The sequence below is a fragment of the Bombus pascuorum genome, chromosome 1, assembly GCF_905332965.1.
Source record: "Bombus pascuorum chromosome 1, iyBomPasc1.1, whole genome shotgun sequence".
NCBI classification, from domain to species: domain Eukaryota; kingdom Metazoa; phylum Arthropoda; class Insecta; order Hymenoptera; family Apidae; genus Bombus; species Bombus pascuorum.
The window spans coordinates 25,512,827-25,528,765 of NC_083488.1; the positions used below are offsets into that span (position 1 = coordinate 25,512,827).

The 15,939-nt window shown below is 37.8% G+C and overlaps 1 protein-coding gene across 3 annotated transcripts in view; it reads right to left on the reverse strand.

The window, feature by feature from the left end:
* The window catches only part of LOC132914981 (uncharacterized), a 292,404-nt gene that overhangs the window by 253,863 nt on the left and 22,602 nt on the right, over positions 1 to 15,939 (reverse strand). Inside the window, exon 2 of one of the 3 annotated variants that reach the window (XM_060974585.1) lies at positions 10,833 to 11,017. The exons of the other annotated variants lie outside the window; for them this stretch is intronic. The gene's annotated coding sequence lies outside the window, so the exon portion shown is untranslated. The remainder of the gene's footprint in view (positions 1 to 10,832; positions 11,018 to 15,939) is intronic. 3 annotated transcript variants of the gene reach the window in all.

Here is a 15,939-nt window from a genome sequence, read left to right on the forward strand (position 1 = left end):
TAGTAAAAATCCTACATTATCTAGCATTTGTATATACTTATAACGCAAAAAATTAAGTGGAAACAAACAATTATTCGTATTAGTATTCCAATAATTCAGGAATTATTATTCGAATAAATATAAGAAATACTTTGTTATGGATAACATGTAATTGTTCTACAGATAAATTATTCGATTGATATGAATTTATTCCGATAATTATCTTGGATAAATATTTATTCGAGACAATTCGAATGCCTAACTTTGGTGTCACCTATCCTTCATTTAATTTGTTTGTCAGATAAATTCTTCAGTCAGATTAAAAGCTTCTCCTTTCGGTACATTCAATATCTACATTTTTTTCAATTTATAGATCAATATATATTTTATACAGTCTCAGATAAAAGATAGGAAGTGTAATCAAAAGGTATGAGAAATAGGATTTAATGTATGGAAAAAAGAAACGGAATACATACATATTTCCGCTTTCCATTCCCTTGCGAAAGAAAAGAAAGAAACGAAAGTAACAATGTATCAAAGGAGACAAACTTAAATCTTATTTTTACAAAGAAGTTGTAGATCATTAAATTATAATATAAACTCCTTTTATATTCTTAGTCAGTAACATATAGTGTGTAAAACCCAACAAGCTTCTCAAATCGTTCTCGTTCAAAATTGCCCAGCGAGACAGCGAGAAGTTAAAGCTGACGTCTCGAGTTATCAAACTCCTTTGTGCAACATGCTCCAACGAACCAAAAACAAAAATCAATAGTGTAAAAACTTAATACTTCTCCTTAATACTACAAGAAGTTTCCCGTTTTCCGAACATTTGCGGACATCACGAACCACATCTGCTAAAATTATGTTAGTTTCACAAGCAGCGACATGAAGACGCGTTCGAACCGAGGCAACGGCAAACTGAAACGAAACGAAGAACAACAAAGGAGCAAAAAAAAAAAAGAAAAACAAAAGAAAAAGAAATGATGAGGAAAAAGAAACGGAAGAAACGAGTTTCCGTTATCGATCGATGCAACAGCAGGCCTGCATGAGAGAGAGGAATGGGACGTAAAGTTTCTGCAGTTAGCTCGCGTAAATTATGCTGGATGTAAATGAAGGAAAAAGCGAAGGGTATCGCCAGGGCGAAGAACCGCCTAACCAGAAGCTATAATTTCCGCTTGAGAAGACTCATGGCTCCATGTGCGTGCAAAAATCTTCCATCTATCGGAGTTAAGGCGTATTTACACTTCTACGTTTCAGACGTGCGTCATAGATGATTCATTCACGGTGAACGGCAAAAGTGAAAACTGTATTCAGGCCTCAGTTCAATATTGAAATTCGTTCCATAAGTTTTCAAACTATGGACGAATGAAATTGTTGACACGATTAATTAGTCGGTAGAACTGTGTGATATCCGAATAGTTGTTTCCTTGTTGCCAAACTTGTTAAGTTTAGACTTTTCGCTGTTGCTTTACTATGAATGAAGCATTCGTTCCATTCATCAAGAATATCGACTGTTCAGTCTGAATTAAATGCAGATGGAAATAATCTTTGCATCTATCACTGTTGTTTTTACTTCCTGTTTCAAAGATGTAGAGTATATACTTGTCTTTAGAATTATTCGAGGAAGAAAGGTCAGGTGGTAGCTAGCTGGCTTGATGTGGACTCGGGGTTAAAGGAAAGAGATCGACATGGCTGAGACGAAATAAGAAACGTCGATAGAACGGGAGTGTGAAGGCATGATAGAGGGGCGAAATAGAATAAAAGATGAACGAGTGTGCAAATTTGAAGGCGATCGCCGGCGTCAGGTGCTCCATGGATACATACAATTCTCATGAACGAGGCTGGTTTGAATTCTACAGCGGTAGAGAAGCAGTAGCACAGCAGTTGCAGCCAGCATTGCTGGAGAAAGAGAGATACGGGGCCTCGGTTGGCTAGGTTGCAGCTGTGGCTGCTCCAACTGTCGAGTGGATCAACCGTTCTCCTGGTGTAATAACGAGCAGAGGGAGGAAACGCGAAACCGGGTCACGATGCCCTCAGAAATTAAACGTAACGACCGCTGTAAAGGCGTAAGACGCGAATGATTACACGCTGGAATTAATTCACGTCGAAGAATCGACGTGCTTGATAAGAACGTGTCAAGGAAGTTTCATCGATGAATACCTTGTAACGAACTCGCTTGCAGTTTTAGCTTAGCGGTAAGAAGAGGTTGCCTATGGCTGCTTTAAAGTACCCTTGCTAGGGTGGTTACTTCTAATCCTGGTAAAGGGTGTTTCCTTCCTTCCTTTATCTTGCTTTTTTGGGGGAGAGTGGGATTTACAAACGAGACGATTCTTTTGGCCATTATTCAAGAAGAAGATTTCTTGCGTGGGTTTTTTGATGTATATAAATATAATAAATATTACAAATATTAATGTATATAATATGAAATTATTGTGATAATATTAAAGATTGCTTGATTTTTTATGATTATTTATTCGGTTACTAGCTTAAAAATGTCTCTTGGTATAAAAAATAGTAAGAGATGAGTTTGAATCTTGAGAGATTGAAATAAATGTAATATAATTCACTAATTACTTAATTTTACGAGAGTATATTGCGTAGAAGTGGGATGTTTAAAATATACATGGACGACGCTGGAAAACTTTCCAGGAATAAGCTGAGTGACAAACTTAATTATCTTATACCATGGTACGTTTTAAATTATTTATAATGTGTTTAAATTATGAAGAACTTCCAGGAACCGTCTTCCTGCGACATTGGTAAAAAGAAATCCGAAGCTCAGTCAAAACTCATCAACCAAAACTTGAACATTGATTAATGCAAAGTCGGGAACGAAGAAAGAAATAGCGTCTCCGCTGGTAAACCCGTTAAAGCGTAAGAACTCGCATATAACCGCGGACAGAGGCAAAAAGAGAACCCGTTTAAGCGGTGTTCTCTTAGTAGATAAAGAACGGGCCGGATCCTGGAAGTTTGAGGAAAGTTTCCCGGTTACAGATTTGTAATATTGTTTTCAAATTGAAAATTAAATCCTAATTTTTCTTCCTCTGGAATTAACTTATTTTCCATGCCGCGATTCGCTTCCCCGAAGCGGTGGAAACGAACGAAAGAAACAATTTCACAGAAACGGAAACTTTTCCTAGTTCGCTTTTCCCTCTTTCACTTTTAATTTTTTCCGCTCGAATTTCAACGGGCCAACGAAAGTGCTTCAATTTTTGTTTTCCAAACTTCTCGTCTCGTAGCCCAGCGAACAAAGCCGGGCTAATATCTGAAACGCAATCCGTAGAAAGGGAAAACGACCTCGGTTATCGTAACTTCGACAAAAAAAGTCGACCTTCCTTTATCTTCTTTTTACCCAGGTTTTTTCTTCTTCTCTTTTTTCACATTTTTCTTTTTTTTTTTTTTTTTTTTAAATTTGCAACGAACGTGAGCGTTTGTGTAACCAGATGCAAGTAGTCGCGTAATCTTTGACGATATCACGAAATTCCGGCACGAGTTTCGAAGTTATCTCGGGTACGTACCGACGTTCGGCGACGCTATCACGTTTACCACCACTGAATGCTAATCTAATTCGTGAATATTCGTGAATAAGGAAAAGCGTTGCCGTAAATGCGGCATACTTAGGAGTTACGACATGACGTGATTGTGCAACTCGCTCGTGATGGATTTACCGGGAACGACGAACCGCACAGAGTGGTCGTTGTGAGCAAAGTAGAATCGTCGGACAAAGGTAGCTTTGTTAGAACCTAGGGATAACCTAGATTTATTCAATTGCTTCGATTCGAAATTCAATGACAACACTGCTTTCATTCAGACTTGGAAACCAAGTGGAGATAAACGACGATACAGTGAAGTGGAGATACTAAGCAGTGCCTTGATATATGGCCATGTCGCTTTGCTTTTGATTATTAAACTTTATAGAAATTATTTTGTCGCGCGTCCTTACAATTGTGTTTTTAAAACTATCAGTTGGGTGAAAACTTTTAACGATGATTTTCTTACGAGTATTATTCTCTCTAAAATTAAAACATAGAGCTATTTTCTAACGAAACTGAAACTTCATCTTGTTCTATGACCATTATTCTTCTCGCTGATAGTCATAATGTCTGAACACAGTTCTTCGCATCTCTTAAACAATTAACGTTTTTGAACTGAGTGTTACTCTTAAATGAAATGAGAAAAGAAATAGCATAAACCCTGATTATTCCGCAACAGCGTACAAGCACCATAATTGAACGAGTTATCAAGCACTGAAACAAAACTCGAGTGTCGTACTTGTTCCAGTGGCAGTAAGACGATGATCGGTGATTTCATTTAGATTCACCGAAGAATCGTTTCCACGGTTCCATAACATTAGCATAGAAACAACCGGACCGCTTTAGCACACCATCCAAGTCTTCTTGCGCGACAACTTTCGCGGAAGTTTCGCCGCGATGTCATTTCAGTCCCTCTTTCTCCAAGATTCCACGATCGTTCCAAAGGATACGTTAATGGGAAGACATTACCAGCCACTATAAGAAGTTTCTCCGTGTCTTTATACTTACACCCGTTCTTTTTTTTTCTTTTTCTACTGTTTTTACAGCAAACGTTGTATGTCACGGGTAAATAGACTGAGAGTGTGCCAGTAATAAAAAGTAGATATAACTACTGTCCCATCGTAATTCGTAGGGCAATAGAAGCCGCGTGAGCTAACTCTCGTTAACTCACCCTAATCGCTGTGGTTTATAGGAGAGATCCATTTATTATTACGTCTTAATGCCTTCGATGAGCTATAACAACGTCTTCGTAAGCGTAACATGATTTTCCAGGGTGATGGATTCGATGGAATATGGGAGGCGAGTTAGGAAACAATAATGTATTGTAGTAATATCGTATATGGTGTGATAGAACTTGGGGCGAGATGAATGAAAAAGGATGCTTTTTATGGACAATTGACTATATATATAAAATTGTATATTATATTGTATTATATTATATATTATATAATATTATAATAATATATAAGGAGATTCTAATTCGAATATCGTAGGATTCAGAATAATATATTTCCAAAATCTTTGTGTCCTACAATCCAAAGATTACAAAATAGTTTCATTAAATAACTGTTAACTTTGTTAAAATGAATTCTATAATTAAATTCTAACATTCTAACTACAGGACATAAAACTTTCCTGTGGTACGCGTTCAAATACTCACTAATTAACGTGGAACTATTTGTACTACCAAACTTTCAAATAATTTTGCGCATACCATAAACAGAACAACATATCCTCAACTTCCATTCTCGTGCAATATCATCTCGCAACAAAATAGCATTCCAAAAGAAACCAGTGTCGCAAATGGGTTACGGATATTTATGCGATTATTCCTTATCCACTAATTCTTCTCGCAACTTGGTCAGCGATTTCGAGAAGCCACGCCGGAAGTTGCAACGGTGGACTGGCGCGGGACGAACAAGTTCGGCGAGGTTTCGTGATAAAAAGTTTCGATTTCCGAGGCAGCGCGAGCTTCCTCATCGTCGAGCGGAATTTACGGGGCGGAACGAGTATCGACAAGTAGAGGCTGGTATCAGAGCATAACTGAATTTCCGTATAAGCACAGAGAAAAGAAGCAAACGAGAGAAGGGCTGCGGATTTCGGCCGCGGTCAGAACATGGAGAGTAGCGAGCGCCGTGATACAAGATGAAAGTAATTAAATGAAGGCTGCTGATAGTATACTAGCGAAAGGGACAAAGGCACGTGAAAAAGTGAAAAAGGAACTTTTGCTTTTGAAATGTTTAATCGCAAAAAACCTTTAAATTTCCGACGTATTTTAAGTGTAGTGTATCGATAAAAGTTATTTTACTTAGCGTGGGATAAAGTGGGATATTTATCTCGTGCTTATTTATGATAAAGTTATTCACATAATTTATTATTGAAATAATTTTCTCGTCCTTCTTTCTTTCTCTTGCTGTATCTAAAGAAAATACGCGATATATTCTCTGAATCTCTGTTATTATACTATAGATTAATGGTGTCTCCTAATATACAAAATTTGGTTATTCTATGCAAAGATTCTAAATTGAAGTTTAAGTTATTGAAGCTCCTATGGCTCAAAAAATTCTACCTTATTATAATTTGTTCTTACAAGGAAAAATTGTTGCTGTAAAGATGATACATTGCGTACTAAAAAATGTTGGCTAGAAACACCCTGTTACAGGAGGAAATAAACTAATATCGCGTGGGGTTGGCCGCAGGAATTATTCCGCGGCCAAGTTTTCATATTAGCGTTACAAAACGCGAGCAATTCGCAACAGAAGTCACGGCAGGCTGTGCTCGCGCGTTTGTTTCGCCGACGAGTGCTTTTACGAGAGCTCTGCGCGGATTCGCACACAGACCTTGCTAAAAGTCGCCACGAAAGATCGTTCCTCCGACTATTCGCCAACAAACTTTGTCTTTCGTCATCCCGCTTCTACTTTAACCTTATTTTCCAACGCGAAACCATGCTATTAAAACGTGTCACCCTTCGAATAATCGACGCCCACTTTTACGTTTTCAAGGAGGATTGAAGCAAGGAGGAAGAAGAATGATATCGTGGATGTAAAATCTTGTCACGATGGATTTCGAGTAGACGGGAATTTATGGCATTCATATAACTTGGTTTGATTTTGTTAAATCTAATTTTGTTTGTAACAATTGTAATAATTTGTAATACTTCTGTTTGTCAATATTTTGGGAAGGAAGAGGTGCGTAGATTGAGAATTTCTGAATGATTAATTGACTTCACACGTTGAAATGTACGTTATAGTAGAGAGTATTTGTTATGTAGAATAACAAATAGAAAGTTTCTCACTCCCTATTTATACTCAGATTTTATATCTTCAATTTTTAATTTCTATAGACGAAGAAATTACAAATTAATTAATATGTTCGTTACGCGCTAAAAAATATTTGTATGAAAATCGTGGAAACAAAAAGACCAGACGTCTAAAAGTTTCGGACAGAAATCCTCTGCTTCCTAAAATCTAACAACTTGAAAAGTAAAATTCAACAACTGCAAACGTTCAATATTCAAAGAAGCTTTCACAAACAAATTGGCACGGTAACAGGCAATAAATATTTCAATATACTTTTATACTTATCCACCCCTACAACTTAAGCCCAATTTTATTCAAACAACATTCCCCCAGAGTCGTAACCTCCCTCTTTAAAAGAAATTCCCTAAGCCTCCTAAATAACTGAATTGATAAAGTAGCTACCGCGTAACAAACGACGCACCCTATCTCTTTTTCCTCTTTTTAAACTGCTTTATCCACGCAATCTCATTTGCTCTGTATGAAAATACTCGCGACGTTCCTTATACTATGGATATATAGGTATATTGCGAATATATCGAGGCCAGTAACCTGTCACAACCCATTCCGTTCGTTTCACGCGCAATTAACTTTCCATCGTGTCAGTCGTGGTGAATCGGCTGCTTTTCAGCCCTCCGATGCTCAACTCGAAAACGAACGGAAGGGGTTGATGCGTAAACACTGATGCGTTACATCGCGCAGGTCGCGCAGCCACACAATTTTTCATTTCACCCGATTCTATCACGCGTCAAGTAGAACGAGAAATATTCCCGCGACTTTGCGTTATTGCACAAGCAAAATTCAATGGCGGTCGTATATCGTCGGCTGACAGGTCGTTGCTCGTCCCATCATGCTAAATGCGCCGTTTTAAGGAGGCATCTCTGACACGGCCAATTTTGTTCCGTATAATAAATCACTTTGACATCTGTTAATAATGAAAATAAATAAATACCGACAATCGAAAATGTAAAATCGTGAACGTCTAAAAAGAATATGGAGTAAAGTAAGGATATGGATGGTGAAATATTTAGAAATAGGCAGGCTAGAATGTCTTAGCATTATACGCTCAAAGTATAAAAAGTTGCGGCCAAATGATGTTGCATTGTCAGTGAGGAATGCGACCATTGATTTTCAAGCGAATTTTTCCCAAAACGAAGCCTTCGATTTTATGCAATAACAATTTTATCGCTTTTAACTTCCGACTTACTTTAACCCGTAGAAATTATCATTAAAAGGTCGGTGCTAAAAATCTTCTGAAAATAATTTACAAACAAAAAAATAAACTGAAAGTAACCGTGGTGATCTCCCGGAAAACGTTTCACGACCATCGTCGTATTTAAAGGGACTCCGTTGAAGCTCACTGAAACACGAAATAAAAAGAAAGAATTGTTTATCGAATCGATGAAAACGAAGGGAGTATTTTGGCTTTCTTCGCGGCGCGTCTTAGTTGTAACAAATGAACGCGCTGGCTGAAGGATCGATGCCGCAATTTCAATAAAGCTCGAACGAAGAACGCTTTAAATCCTGGAAAAAGTACTAACGACCGGGAACCGTTCCAGCAAGATTGCGTTTCAGAGGTGAATCGATGCGATCCTTGACAGTTCCACTCGCGAGTGTAGATACGCGCGGTAAATGAGATCCATCAGGTGTAACGTTCGAGCGTAAAACTCTCTCTCACACGTGTCGCGTTCACGACGGCTGAGATAAGACTCCTCCTCGAGATCGTCGCGTGCTCCAGTCCGTCTGTTTCCTTGGGTAATGGCTGACGAGACACTAAACGTGTTCTAAAGTGAACAAACGAGTGAGGTGTGAACTGGATCGGCTTGGTTGCTTTCTTCGAACGGATTTCTTCAAGTTCTTTGTATAGGGAGATAGAGGATTTTGTTTGTTACAAAAATACTGACTTCATCTTACGAACCTTTGGATCACCGACATCGAGTGAATGCTACTACTACAGTCATACGTTTCATAATATTTCTGTATTTTTATATAATTTTCTGCTGATGCATTTGACCTTTGTAGACGTAGAATTTTTTCATGTGTTGCTGTTTCTTTAGATATCTAATTGAAAAAAAGAAAGTGAAAGATCGCTTAATTTCCTTAAGAATGTAATTTAAATTAAATTACAAGCAATTTAGAATACAATTGTAATAATTGTAAAAAAATAAGCGATTACGTAGAAACGAAATCCTCGAAAATTGAAAGCGGATGATAATCGAAATAACCCTTTGTAATCCTAGACAGAGACGTACGAAGCATACCGGGAAGCAACGAAGTACCGTGTTATAAATTGCAATCTGATATACTAAATTATCCTCATTCTGTGAAGACGCTTCATTTTGACAATTCCATTATCGACGTGTGCTATAAGTAAAGTCGGGTTGAAACTCTAATCACTGGACTCGATTAAAGGAGAAAATGTAAGAAGCAGTTTTTTACGTGATTCGATCAATCCTGCAAATAACGGAGACCGAAATTAGATGAGATATTACTTTCCCTTCAAACGAATCACTTCCGTTCCCCTTACGTTGTCGCTTTTATATCCCAATAAATGAACAGAAATAGATCACCTCGTCTACCAACGTTCTAGTATATAGCAACATATCTGTCCACAGTATCGACGAATTGTTCTAAAACTATACACACGTATTTAGTATCGACGAATAAAATTCAGCGGATGAGGAAAGTGAAGGTAATCTTTTTCCGGTGCACACGTTCGATCGGAGATGCATTACTTATGGCACATTTAACTCGTCGAATAGCTACACCACCTTCCTTATTGAAGTTTTATTCCGGATAATCGGTATCCGTAGGGATCGACCTTTTCTCTCATAAATTTCATCGCCTTTCGATTTCGTTAAGCGAAATCCATTGTTTTTCCGATAATATTCCGATGATAGATATTTGTAAAGAAGCTTTATTTGTGAAGAAAATTAGTTTATACGAACGCTATTTCTGTCGTTCTATAATTTTATATACAGCGGCTCATGGAAGCGTATTGAATAAATTATACATTTTATTTATAAATTGAAATTTTCATGAATATAATTATATCGACGAAATTCGGAACGAATCTGAAAATGTATATAGAAACTACAAGCGCGCATAGTTCAATATTTCGGTAAATATAGAATATTTCACAATTTATCGCAAATGTAGGATATTAAACATTGAGTAATTTCGAAATAACGAACAATTGTTGAACCGTCGACAACTTCTAATTTCAATTCATTTCAGATAATGCGCTACCGTAGAATTTTCAATATCTTAATGAAATGAACGCGAGACATTTGACAAAGAGAATGGAGACAAGAGTTCGCAAATAATATTTCCAGATGTTCTAAATATAACTGTCGCACACAGCTGCACTGTAATGAACAATTTGCTCCTTAATCGTTACTATCATCAGTTTATTCGCTAATCCATGGTTGCTGGCCATTGTTACCGTAGCGTGCCCATTAACATATACTACATACCAAGAGGAACGATATAAACGATTAGTATAAGTTCATAATAGATGGAAAATTGGACTCTACCTATTGGATCAACCTATAATACAGGCTTAAATTTAAACTTTATTTAATTAAACGTTAATTTAATGAGAGCTCTGTTTCTCATATTTCTTTCACGGTCTTCATTTACAAACAAACTTCGTACGTAGCTACCAAACCAGTCACGATCCCTTTAACTGTATAATTAAATTCTGAACTTGGACATCGTTGAACCTTCATTTAATCATCTGATTTGTAAGCATTTGAAGATTACCTTATTCAACGAAACAAACAAGAGAAAATATTAGCCTCGGTCGATCAGAGATCCCGTTCAGCGAACGTCTCATGCAGGCGTGGGTAATTTATTCCGCCTTGGGACAAAACATTGTCGACTTAACAATCCAGTGTGGCACGTTGAATTAATCGCCGCGTCAAACGCATTTCACATTTAAACACGTAATCGCCATTAACCGTGATTTCACGTTTTTAATAATTAACGTTCGTCGCAGTGTTTTTAAAAAATCGAAATAAACTTGTCCTCGAAGGAAATGTTTCTCGAAGATAAATCAACCGTTGTTTTAAGAGGGCGAAAACATTATTTAAGATTTTATTCACGGATGCTCATTCAAATATTTCTACCCATTCCCTTGCTGCCATCGTGTCGCCACTGCCGCCTCCTTCTTTTGCCAAGATGTTTTTGCTACGTTTATTTCTGACACTGGAAAAGAGGATAAATTATAACGCAAGAAAAATTAATTATACCGTGTTACGTTCTAACTGACGTCTGTTAATGTTTGATTGCAATATGTAGATGACAAAGAGAAACTATGTGGCTTTAATTATTTCGAAGCGTGTTTAGAGCTCTTCTGTGCCCTTCCATTTGAGATATCGTTTAATGTTGCGTGTCTTCTTTGAAGAAAGATAGACATTACATACGTATAAGAAACGTTGGTCAAGGCTAAAAAGTAGTTGAGACAATTTTCTATAAATTTGGAATAAGTGGAACGAAACAAAAACAGTGCTGTTTGTTATTGCTTAGTTCGTGGGTGCAAAAAATAAAACAAATTACACGAACAATATGTCGAGGAGAGTCGCTTTCAGCTAAATCTCTTAGCTATATTCCCATGACCTTTGCATTAAAATTCTTTTTTATGAAAGGGCGAGTAATCTAAAAAGGATTTTCTATTTTGCCAGATTCTATGTGTATCTTCCATCCTTGACCCCAGATTTTTATGCTGAACACAGCGATTTTTATGCTGTCTAAAAGCTTACGACATGTATGAGTATAAAGGTGGGAGCATATTGTAAAGAAATAAAAACAGTTTACAAATGCACAACAGAACAACGTTCTGCCATTCTACAATGTTTTCACTCTAATTAGAATTTAACCCAATTATTTCGAGGTCATTTAAATTCAAGGCCGCGCCAAAGACATTTTGACTTAAAAAAAAGAAAGAAAAAAAGGAAAAGAAATTCTATCAATCCTATTAATTCACAAATTAAAAAATTTTATCAATATAAAGGTTAACAAGATGCTAAATAATTACATTAACATGTGAGGATTTTAAATAAAAAACATGGAAAAATAATATCCCATCATAAAGTACTTCACATAGAATCAAATTTACATCGCAGAGAAAACACGCAACAAAATTCAAAAGATCCTTGGACATATATGTTGGTCGAAAAAATAATTGTCCTGGGGCGGTGCAAACGGACAAAATTTCCAGTTCGATGGAGACTTCTTCGCAAAAAAACCATGTCTTGTATCAGTTCTTGATACACGCGGCATAAATTCGTCAGCACGGAAATACAGCCACAATGCGAGGCAGCAACAAAGTATCGGGAACTCAGAACTTTCGAATATGTGAAATTTTCATCGAACTCCGTGACCGGAACGTCGGGGTGCAGAGATCGAACGAACCATTCAACGAACAATTCGTTTCTCACTTGCAACGCACCGACCTCTGCTTTCGTGCAATAGACTATTTCACGACGAATCTATGCAACGCTCGAACAACTTCGAATTTTATCGGCGCATCCTAGGTAGATGTGCGTGAGTATACGAAACAGGGAGCATAGATATATGTAGTTCGAAGAGAATTAAAAGAGAATGATATAAGAAGAATGTTGATGGAAAAAAGCCTTTCAAAACGCCTTCAGCAAAATGAATTTCACGTGGAAATACACCGCAGTCTCTGACCCGACCACCGATCCTTCTTATATTTGCTCGTGTTTACGCTCGCCGAAGCAACAATCCGATATTACCTCGTCGAATGCCAACCTGGATTGTACGTTATTAAATAAGAGTCTGAAGAATGATTTCGATGCGAAACATTTTTTGTTTCTTTTTTTTTTTTTTTTTGTGATGAACCGGTTTGATTGCGAGTTTAAATATTATTTAGAGAATTACACGATTGAACTCCGTACGATCAAGTTCAGTGTAGATGGCGTTAAGAAGGAATTTGAGAAAAGTTTGATGCATTGATATTTTTAACAGTACAATTACTTGAGAGGTTCTTTAAGTCAGTTGAATATTAAATTGCAAGATGAATACCTGATTTTTACTCTAATTTAATGTTGCTAGTTAAAGAGACTTTACGATCGAATTTTTATTCCTAAGTCGATTCACTCGACAAATCTTAGCTACGTTTATTAAATAGCTCGTTCCCAAACAAGTAGCGCGGCAGTTTCCTCGCGGTAACATCGTTCGCGCTTGCAAATTCTTGAACCGATCTTGCGAGGTAATGGATTCCGTCAAACGCAGGCAGTTACTGGATACAAAATGAACCGATAATTTTGTTGGACGCGTTCAATCACCGAAATACAATTGAAAATTCAACTCGACTAAGAAAATTTAATTACACCACTTACCGAATGGCTAATTTTTTCCACATTAAAAACGAGCGAATCAAACGTGAAGGAAAGAAGAGGGAGAGAGAGAAAAGCGAATGGAATGAAAATAAACCCAGGAAACCGATCAGAAGAGAAGAAGGAAGAGAGAAGGAGACAAGGGAAAAAGACGAAAAAGAAGAAAATGGGCTACGATGATCCATTTAATTTCACATGGGACACGATAAAAACACTGTTTGATAGGATGGGAAAGTTAACCCATCGTTCCTTCCTCCTTCGTCTGGGTCTCTACGTTCGGCCACGTTTTCAGATGGAATCCGAATCCTGACATTTGCATCCGGCATTTTACGTCTTGTTTTGCATAAAACAGCCGACAGTATCAGGCTTTCCTCAATCCAGATAATGGATTCTCTGCTCTCCGCCCTTCTTTCCAGCGAATTTAACGCGGCCCTCCATTGTCCCCACAGGGTCTGGTGTGCCGACGGTGGCTCGTAAAATGCTAATTTGCGGCGGCTACCCGCACGAATGGATCAGATCGGTTAGCACGAGTGGATAAAAATCGTTGGAATACCAATCGAGGAAATCCTTGAAAACGCTCCCGGCCTGCTACCAGCTTTGCTTCGATCGATTTCCCCTTTTGGTCCGTGTACAAATCACGTTCCCGTGCGGTACACAGGTGCGCCTGCGAAAGGTATGAACTCTCTTCATCCCTTTTTCAACTGTATCACACTTTCTCTCGGTTATTTCTCTTCCTCTTCTTTCGTGTTGCACTTGTTCGCGCCATTTACAAGCATGTTGCGAATCGGCACGGTCGCCATGTACGATATATTCCAAACAACACGCTGGATTGACATTAGATATCAACTAGGCTAGTCACGCAACTAATCGTGGTCAAGGTGCTACGAACCTGCTGGAAAGTAAATTTTAATCGTGGCACGAGCCTCTTGTTTCCTGGTTGCGAATACACTTGGAACTACAGATTCATTTTTCGTTAAGTATCTGATTCTGCCGTAGATCATCTTACCGCGCTGTAGTTAACATAGCAGTTCCATCAAAATTTTCCTTCCTACTACGAATTGTCGTTCTGAAGCTTCTCGTTCTGTCAGAGAGTCTTTAATAATTCGGCAACGGAATTTACGATAGGTGTAGGTATTCCCCGCACCGTTTTGCTGCCTATCATATCCTCGCGATATTCCCAGGGTTGCGTTTAACCCTTTCGTACTGTATATACGGAAAGCGCAGAGCTCTATTCTATATATCAGCTATATTAGTGTATTATACTGTGCCATGTAATATACGTTATTGACATTGGTGGCACGATCGATGCTCGTTGCTTTGTGAAACGTGACAAGAACAAGCCAGGAAGTTGCCATTTATCAATGACGAAATATCCGATAATTCTCTATTCAAGATACAAGAAAGAAAATTGTGATATTTTGATTTAAATGTTAATTACGATGGTTCGTGGTGAAAGGCTTAACTTTATCTCACTCCTATTCGCTTAACGTCTTACGAAAAGAAAAACATAACAATAGCCAATCGTTTTGTGAAGAGTCGATTCATGCTAAAGATTAAATAAAGATGAAGCTATACTTTCTCACTATACTTCCATTGATCCTATCACCGAGGCTGGTATCAGAGGTTACCAGTATTAACGGCTGTTCCAAGATTATTACAAGCCTTCGTTGCTCTATCTAATTATCGACTTGTTATCCAGCCATATCCCGTAGGGAATAGCAAGAAAATAAAGATGAGGCTGTAGGTACAATATCCTGGGTACACGGTATTACAAGAAATCTATATCCTTCCTCTTTCTGCTTTTCTCCTTTCCGATCCTGGTTACTCAATAAAAGAGTTTATCGAGGCATCATTTAGAGGATAAAATAGAAAAGCTCGATTCTCCTCTCGCCGTGACGTCACGCCGTTAACTCAATATCGTTCGTCGATTGGAGGCTCAGCCAGGCTTCGTGAAACAAAGTGGAAAGGTTGAGGACGAAGGAACAGGAAGGGAACGCAGCGAAGCATATTTTATGGCAATCAAAAGTTCTTCGGTAAAATCTCCCCGATCGTAAACGATGTAACGACGCGGCCTCGAAAATTTATTGCAGATTAGTTTGGTACATGCGCAAACTGTACGCTCGAGTAGGAGTTAAAATCCATTACAACGGCCAGAGTGTACAACGCACGCACAATCCGGGACCAACACGCACTGTCCACGATACAAAATGATCGAAAACGTTCGCCGTTATCCTCTATACAGGGTGTCTACTTTGAAAGACGAGAAAAGATCTATCGATTTGTTCTTCTATTTCATTAAGAACGCCTAACAAAGAGACGCTTTATTGAATTAGAAGAGTATGTGTAAGTACTTTCTGTAGCCACTGTATTTATCAATTACATATGTCACTGCGAGTCACTGAAAAATCTTAATTTATATATTATATATATAACTAGGAATTTACCATTCGTTCTCCATTAACACCGCTGTAGCGACATATATAGAATATTACGTATAATGCTTGATTCGTAATAAAGCGTGGAGATGGCTTTGTATGATAGTACGAACTATGGATACGTACGTATCGCTTCTTTGGATAAGTTTCCATTATTTATCGTAATTTTCCTTCGTTGAAGCGTGTCCATAGTAATCGAAGATGAATCTTGGAATGATGAAAAGAATGAATAAATACGATAAAGCTCGGATGTAAACGGTCATTGTGAGCAAACATACAGTGGTTAAAACTTCGAGACAAAGGAAACGTTTGTAGATGTATAATTGGTGCAGTG